The 8450-nt window shown below is 44.6% G+C and overlaps 1 long non-coding RNA gene across 1 annotated transcript; it reads right to left on the reverse strand.

Moving 5' to 3' along the window:
* Positions 1–4776: 4776 nt before the first annotated feature.
* LOC121713888 lies at positions 4777–5810 on the reverse strand. The gene is made up of 3 exons (XR_006032965.1): positions 5578–5810; positions 4996–5082; positions 4777–4902 (listed from the first exon to the last, which is right to left on the reverse strand). It is a non-coding gene; the product is annotated as an uncharacterized LOC121713888 (long non-coding RNA).
* Between the last annotated feature and the right edge of the window lie 2640 nt (positions 5811–8450).

An 8450-nucleotide genomic window follows, 5' to 3' on the forward strand; every position in this document is an offset into this window, starting at 1 on the left:
TCCAAAGTACAACGGGAAGGTGAGCTGGGAAGCTTTTCATGTGCAATTCGAACTGCTTGCTAAGTCACAGAACTGGTTGAAAGAGACTAAAGCGTTACAATTGGCGATGTGCCTTACGGACGAGGCTTTAGCATGCTTGCTGCTCTTAGTCATGGATGACCGAGAGCTACGGCGCACTGGTGGGGGCTCTCCAACGACAGTTCAGGAACTTTACAGGAGCCGAGCTCCTCCGCAATGAATTAACTAACAGATATAGAAGACATGGTGAGCCGCTACGGCAATTAGCCAATGACATTGACAGCCTTACCCGTAGAGCATATACTGTAGCAGCATGCCCCCGGTGGTACAAAGCGAGTTAACCCGCGACCGGTTCATGCAAGCCCTCTCACCACCCGAACTGCATGTGGAGGTGCAGCTGACACACCCACGGTCCCTGCAGGAGGCGTTGGGAGAGCGAGACGGAAAGAGAGACGGCCCGCGCCTACATCACGATGCCCACACAGGAACACAACAGTCCCCATGTAAGAGCAGCAGCGGAGGTTCCGCAAACACCAGCATGGGCAGCAGAGCTGACAGAGCTGGTGCGGGCAGCCTCCCTGGGCACTCAACGGCACCCTGACCGCTCTACTAGACTGTGCTGGGGCCGTGGGAAACCCGGTCACTGGTACGCTCATGCCCGAAAGCACCCAGGCACCAGGGAAACGACCCCGGGTCCACATTAAGGGGGCAACGCGGACCACGAACCACAGTCCCCCACATACACCCTCTGGCACGACTGGCCCGATGGCGGACTTCAATTGAGGACCTCTGCCACATTCCAGCCACTGTGGAGGGAGTAACGTGTGTGGCACGGGTTTATGAAGCCCTGGACCAGGTAGCGGGGTCAGCTTGGTTCATGTCGCTGGACCTGAGGTCCGGATACTGGCAGGTGTCTCTCTCTCCCTCTGCCAAACCAAAGACAGTGTTCTGCACAAGCCGTGGCCACTGGCAGTTCAAAGTTCTCCCATTTGGCCTTTGCAATTCACCAGCCTCATTTGAAAGACTGATGGACAAGGTGCTGTCAGGAGTCCCTCGGCATGAGTGTGTGGTGTACCTGGATGACATTCTCGCCCATGGCCCCACTTTCCAGGCAGCTCTCTAGTCTCTGCGGCATGTTTTGGAGCATATAGCAGCAGCGGGTCTCAAACTCCACCCGGAGAAGTGCCACTTCATACAGAGAGAGGTGTCATTCCTTGGGCACAGGCTGGGCAGAGTTGCCATCGGCACAATGGATGAAAAGGTACGAGCGGTCAGAGACTGGCCACACCAATGGACCAGCAACAGCTGAAAAGCTTCCTGGTCTTAGTCTCTTATTACAGGAGGTTTGTGAGGGGGTTCTCCTGTGTGGCTGCACCGCTGTTCAGGCTACTGCACAAAGGCCAAGACTTCGTGTGGACCAGCGAGTGTCCAACAGCATTCACCTCACTACAGAGGGCGCTGGGCAAGGCTCCCGTGTTGGCTCCGGCTGACCACTGCATCCCGTTCATCCTGGACTGTGACGCGAGTGGCCAGGGAGTGGGCGGGGTGCTGGCACAGCTAAGCCCAGAGGGAGAGAGAGTGGTGGCGTATTACAGTAAGACTTTTAACAAGCACGAACGCCGCTACTGTGTCACGCAGTACGCAGAGAACTCCTTGCTGTGTTATCGTCCATTCGCCACTTCAAATACTACCTCTGTGGGCTACCGTTCAACGTCAGGACGGACCACTCTGCCCTCCAGTGGCTCATGTCCTTTAAAGAGCCGGAGGGCCAGGTAGCACGCTGGATGGAGGAGCTACAGTCTTATGACTTTAAAGTGGTGCATAGAGCGGGAGCTCGCCACTCCAACGCCGAGGATGGGTGCCGCGACTGCGATCAAAGGGAGACACGAGACAGGGAGCTACAGGGCCAGGAGGCAGCCATCGTCAGCCGGGCTGCGGTGGTGGTGTGCTGTGAGCTCACTGAAATTTCAGCGACGCAGTGGAGACAACAGCAGGAGGCCGATATGGACATACAGCCAATGCTCCAGTGGGTGGAGATGCAGACACGGCCACCATGGGTGGAGGTGGCACCACTCTCCACAGCTTCTACTGGGGGTAGCTCAGGAGGGATGTAGAGGACTTCTGCAGGCTGTGTGACAGCTGAACGACAAAGAAGGGCCCCTCAAACAGTCCCACGCCCACAATTTCCAGTCAGCGCACCCATGGAAAGAGTCGGGGTGGACATAGTCGGTCCACTCCCGGTCACTGACAGTGGGAACAGGTACGTGTTGTCAGTCATGGACTACTTCACCAAGTGGCCCGAGGCTTATGCCCTCCCTGACCAGGAGGCAGATACAGTGGCTGAAGCCCTACTGGAGGGCATGGTCTGCCAGTTTGGGACGACCCAAACCATACACAGCGACCAGGTGTGAAACTTATCCACGAGTCACGAGTATTCGCCGACCTGTGTCATAGACTGGGCATAAACAAAACTCGCACCACCCCCCTACACCCGCAGAGCGATGGCTTGATGGTGTATGTCAGAGTGAAAACCAAGCTACGAGGTCAAGATAATTGTCCATAGCCCTGCGAGACAGGGTTGTGTGAAGACACTGGGGAAGGGTATAAGCCACAAGCTTTTCATGTCTCTATACGTATATATATAAACGGAACGTAAAAAAGGGAACCAGTTGAATAACAAATATGCATTTTTTACATAAACATGTTGCTACAGTAAGAAGACTCGGGGAGGAAACTAGGCACTAAATGACACAACCACAAATTAGTGTGTAACAGATATCCCAGTCACAAAATAAGCAAACCATAATATTTAGTTTAATAGAAAGCCAGTCAAAAAAGCTCAGTTAAGAGGAACAGACAGATGAAATGTCTTACTTTTGTGGATTAAACTCCGTCTTCTCCCATGTCTGACGGTGAACTAAACAGGTTAAACTTGCTGGGAGAGAGACATGAAACTAATGCAACCAAACCGGTCCTACAATAAGATAAAACATGATAGAAGTAGGTGTAGGCAAGACATAAAAATAACCAGTATGCAGTATTCAACTGACTTAAATGAAACTCTAAAATGTGACCCCATGATCCATATTCCCTATGGTGTAATAGATAGATAGATAGATAGATAGATAGACAGATAGATAGATAGATAGATAGATAGATAGATAGATAGATATACTTTATTGATCCCCAAGGGGAGTGAGTTCCACAGTTTGGGCGCAGCACAGGAAAAGGCCTTTGCTCCCATTGTGCTGAGCCTGATGTTTGGTACTGACAATAGTCCAGCTGTAGATGAACGTAGTGAACGGAAGGGTGTATACGTCTGTAGGGCATTGGGGCATCGTGTATAGAGTCGTTTGGTGGGCTTAACATATTGATTGATGTCAGAGTTGCAACAGTTTGGCTTGAATTCCCTGCTACTTGAAAACAAATATCCTATTGCGTCCTATTGCGTGCAGAGGGAATTTGAAAGACAACTGATTATCCCGCCCCTCGGACTGAGCACTGCGAACGGTGAGTGCCCAGACCCTACATTTTAATTTTCAAGTTGCAAATGAGGTGGATTTGATTATATTGCTCTTTAGCACAAACACACAAAATTACATACTTGTATCATCATTTTCTTGCTCACTTCTGGGCTAAATTCAGTCTTTTGGCGGCCATATTGTAAAATAGCTTCCATTTCAAGTGGCGAGTCAGGTAGATTTGATTGTATTGTATTTTTTAGCACATTCATGCAAAAATTCATGCTTGTATAATAACTTGCTTGATCAATTCTGTGCAACAAATCCTTCTTGGTAAATTCTATGGTATTTTTTGGCGGCCATCTTGGAAAATGGCCGTCATTTAAACTGGAAAATCAGTTAGAATGTATTGTGTTAGTCTTAAGCACATACCTGCCAAATTTCATGGCTGTATCATAATTTCCTTTGTCAATTCTGTACAACAAATCAATTTTTTGAGTTTTTCATGGTGGCCATTTTGGAAAATGGCCGCCATTAAAAATGGCAAATCAGGCAGATTTGATTGTATTGGTCTTGAGCACATACATGCCTAATTTCATGCTTGTATCATAATATCTTTGGTCAATTCTGAGCAATAAATCAATTTCTGGGGGGTTTTTTTGGCGGCCATCTTGGAAAATGGCCGCCATTTCAAGTGGCCAATCAGGTAGATTTGATTGTATTGGTCTTGAGCACATACCTGCCGAATTCCACGCTTGTATCATAATTTGCACGATTTTTCCTGTAGCCGCTCTACTATAAGTAAATATAGCCCATAAAATGCAAACTCAAAAGATTATATATATATATATATATATATATATAGTGGTATCAAAGTCAGCTGCCCAAGTTGTGAATTTTATCGATGGCTCTGTTTCCCTCTGTTTAATGTGCTAGATGAGGCACTATGTTAACATATATGTATGCGTTTTTGTATACACAATACATATTCTATCAAATATTTATGTTGTAGGCTAATGAATCAGAGCCATAGATTTTAAAAATGGACAAGTGGTTTACACCTGGTGATTACACCTGGTGCCCTAAAAACCTGAATAATTCCATGCGGCTTTCATCTCTCCAGCCAGCACCATGGAGAGTATCTAGAAAGTAAATCTTCCTAGACTGTGGCAGCAGAATCTGTTCAGCATGTTCAAATAGGAAAACATTTTTAAATACTGTATATACATATAACTTTACAGTTGTGGGAGTATTGTTGATCTATTTTCAAAATGTAAGACATCTGACACATCTGACATCTGACAATGTGTACATTTATTTCAATAAAAAGACTGTACGGGCAAAACTACATTTACTTACATATTGTCCAGTGTCCAGGTTCCCACAAAGGAAGAATGATCCCTTCAAGAGTAGCCGCATAATCCTGGGGGGGAAAAGTATGGTTGATTACACTTACTGTAAGTAATACATAAATAGCTAACAAAATGAGAAATTGATATAATGCTAAAGAACATACTGGCAGGTGATCCATAGGGTTTTGTGATGCAGGCGGGATCCACGTCACAGTAGCATAGCTGTTACCTGCGAACACTTTGTGTGCTCTCTGTACCAGACATATTTGTTATTCTATGTAACCTGTTATTGTAAAATATGTACATGTATAAATTCAATGTTACAATTCCTAATGTCAATTCCTTCTCTATGACATTTAGGCAGCTGTTCAGGATCTGTCAAACACGAAATTAAAACATATATGATCAAACACACGCACATAAGTAAGTATAATATACTCTTTTGATCCTGTGAGGGAAATTTGGCATTTATCCCAATCCGTGAATTAGTGAAACACACTCAGCACACAGTGAACATGCAGCGAGGTGAAGCACACACTAATCCCGGCGCAGTGAGCTGCCTGCTACAGCGGCGCTCGGGGAGCAGTGAGGGGTTAGGTGCCTTGCTCAAGGGCACTTCAGCCGTGCCTATTGGTCGGAGTTCGAACCAGCAACCCTCCGGTTACAAGTCCGAAGCGCTAACCAGTAGGCCATGGCTGCCCGGATGACCTAAATGAGTATCATCATAGCATGTTCTTTACTCTTACCATGCCATCAATTTCCTCAGCCAACCAAAGACTCCAAAACTCTGATGAGGATCATGGTGCTCACTACACTTAAGCATAATACCAGACTGGTTTAGCAGCTCTGATGATGCGTTTTGTAACATCCCAAACACTCCTGATGCTGTGCTGTTGGACAGAGAAAGGATCTTAATTTAAGGAAATTAGTTTATGGACACAGCCTTTTATGAAAACACTATAGAATTAAATACCAACCCCTCCCAGCAAATATCAGTGACCTAGGCTTTGCATGTAAGTTTGTGACATTGATATTCGACAGCATGGGACATGGCAGGGCTATCAAAAGGAAAGTCTAAACAGCTGGCAAAATGTTGCTCCATATCAGCTGATAGGCAGCCTTCCTCTGTGGCATATCTTTATCCTTGAATGTCAAAGCTGTATAATTTATTTGATTGGTGGATTCAAATGTAACCTTCATGTCATCTTAGACTGGATCATCTTCCTGAATCTCAATATTCTGATCACAACATGTCTGGCTAAATTACTAAGTCAGCACAAGCACTGTTATGTCATCACATCACCAAAACTATTGGGCTGTACCAAAAAATATTTGGCAGTACGTATAAACTACGAAAATACACTTAAAGTATTTTGATACAAAATACAAAACCATTTTCTTCAGCCCAATAGAATACAAACTATGAAATACTATTTTGTATTTCAAATACATGTAACCTAAATACTGTCCATCCCTGACAATGAGTAGCCTAAAGCTATGGCTCATGATTCTGTAGTCTGGCATGAATGCCTATAATAATAGCTATATAAACTTTGTTGGGATATTGAAACTCATCATACTAAGAAACAGGCAAAAGCATGTATAGGTTTATTCTTTATCCATGATCTACCGCAAACTCTACCGCAAATATGATCTTAGAAAAACTTAGTAGACCTAGGAGTTAAAGGCATGGTTATCATCGGCAGTTAGAATCTCCCGCATATTTATTTTTTTACATATTAAACACATACAATCACACAGAGAACGTGTTTGTAAACCTTTATTGAGCAATAAAGTCAAGTGTGAACTCTATCCTTATTGCGCACAAGGAGGATTGTGCAGGAGACAACATGAGCCGCTGTAACTGTAGGCTAATCATAGCCACAATCAGCACTGTAAATGAATCAAGCACAATATATGATGCAACAAAATAGGCAACAATACAGGCATAAAACTTACTTCTCTTTTTCACGTGTACAGACAGGATGTGTTGAAATCTACAGATACATTGAGCCTGATTGAGCCCAGCCCCAGCCGCAGCCCTCTTGCTCTTGGAGCTTGGAGGGAAGCGGAATAGAGGCTTGAATACAGAGCGGAGATGCTCATGAAACTATTCCACGGCAGAACATCAGCAGTGACTACATCACAGTTCAACTGCCAACATGGGTAACCGCTATGCTGTGCTTCGTAAGTAGCCAACATTTAGACCTTCCACATTCACTTGGTGTTTAAATGTTGTTTAAAGGAAAATTCCGGTTTTTAGCACTTTATGGGTGGCAATGGGCATAGCCTACTGTAGTAACATGTCCTAAAACAACCCTTAACGTTCGTTTTCAAAACTGCAACTCACCGAGCGGTTAGTGGTGTTCGTTGATGTTCCAAAACAAGTAGCGTAGAGAAATACAGTTTCTGTCGTGTTTTATTTGGCATTTTGTAAAATCCCATTCTGTTGGAAGACTCATTGCATGTTGATAGCTGCGCCACCGTCTATGCTTCAGGTTCAAATATTGAGCGCGGTTGTGAATAGTTCCACAATAGCAAATAAGACGGCTGGAAATCATACATTGCGCCGATATATTTGAACATCAAAGATTTTTTGTACCTTAAAATAATGTTTACAAAATTGTTTCCGTGGTTCATCAACTCGTAGCCTAACAGGTGTGAACGGCACTTATGCATTCGCTTCGCGACCCTCTATCGGCTATAAGTTTGCCAGATCAGGTAGCGGATCTGTAGTTCGATAGAATGAGACATAAGAAACTACAAATTTGACTTGAAAAATGTCGCAATACATCGTAATTTCATGCAACATATTCTACCTTGTCTATGGACATCTTTATTTGCAAAGCCGTTGGATAAACAGCGTGCGTGCGACAGAGGAAAAGTTCTTTGGTGTTGCTTTAATAATCAACGAACACCACTAACCACTCGGTGAGTTGCACAGTTTTGAAAATGAACGTTAAGGGTTGTTTTAGGACATGTTTGAGTAGCCTACTACAGTATGCCCATTGCCAGCCACCCTGAGAAGTCAAAGGCGATTCAAAACGAGTCAGAAATGAGATAGGACCAATCGTCAAAATGTCGGTGTCCATCACTCTAGTTCATCCAAAACAAACCAGAAAAGGGCCTTAAATTGCTAAAAACTGGAATTTTCCTTTAATAATCGTCAGCTTCACATAAACTTATATTCTTCTCTTCTCCTCTTTGCTTTTTTCCTGCGACCGTCGCTTCGGTTCCTGTTTTGAGCTTGTTGAGCTCAGCTCATTATATGCCGAGAAAAAGAACACCTGAGGATAGCCTATTTCACAAAGGCAGAATTAAGAAATCCAAGATAAGTGATAAAGCGAGGCTTGACATAGCGTTGTCTGGTCATCCTATAGCTCAACTCGTTTCACTAACGCCAATCTAGAATGAGTAGGAGCGACTAGGACAAGTCAGGTGAAGGCTAGAAGTAATTTAGAATACGTGCCCGTTCTCCCACGTGTGAGCGCTTCATTGTCTCGGCACGCAACGTCATTAAGAAAACGCTTGCCACTGCAAAGATGCAAATAGTATATATTGTCTTAATAACCGAATTATTTGAAAACACCTTTGAAAAATTCCCCCTCCACTTCCAATA

The sequence above is a fragment of the Alosa sapidissima genome, chromosome 7 (genome assembly GCF_018492685.1).
Source record: "Alosa sapidissima isolate fAloSap1 chromosome 7, fAloSap1.pri, whole genome shotgun sequence".
Lineage (NCBI taxonomy): Eukaryota > Metazoa > Chordata > Actinopteri > Clupeiformes > Clupeidae > Alosa > Alosa sapidissima.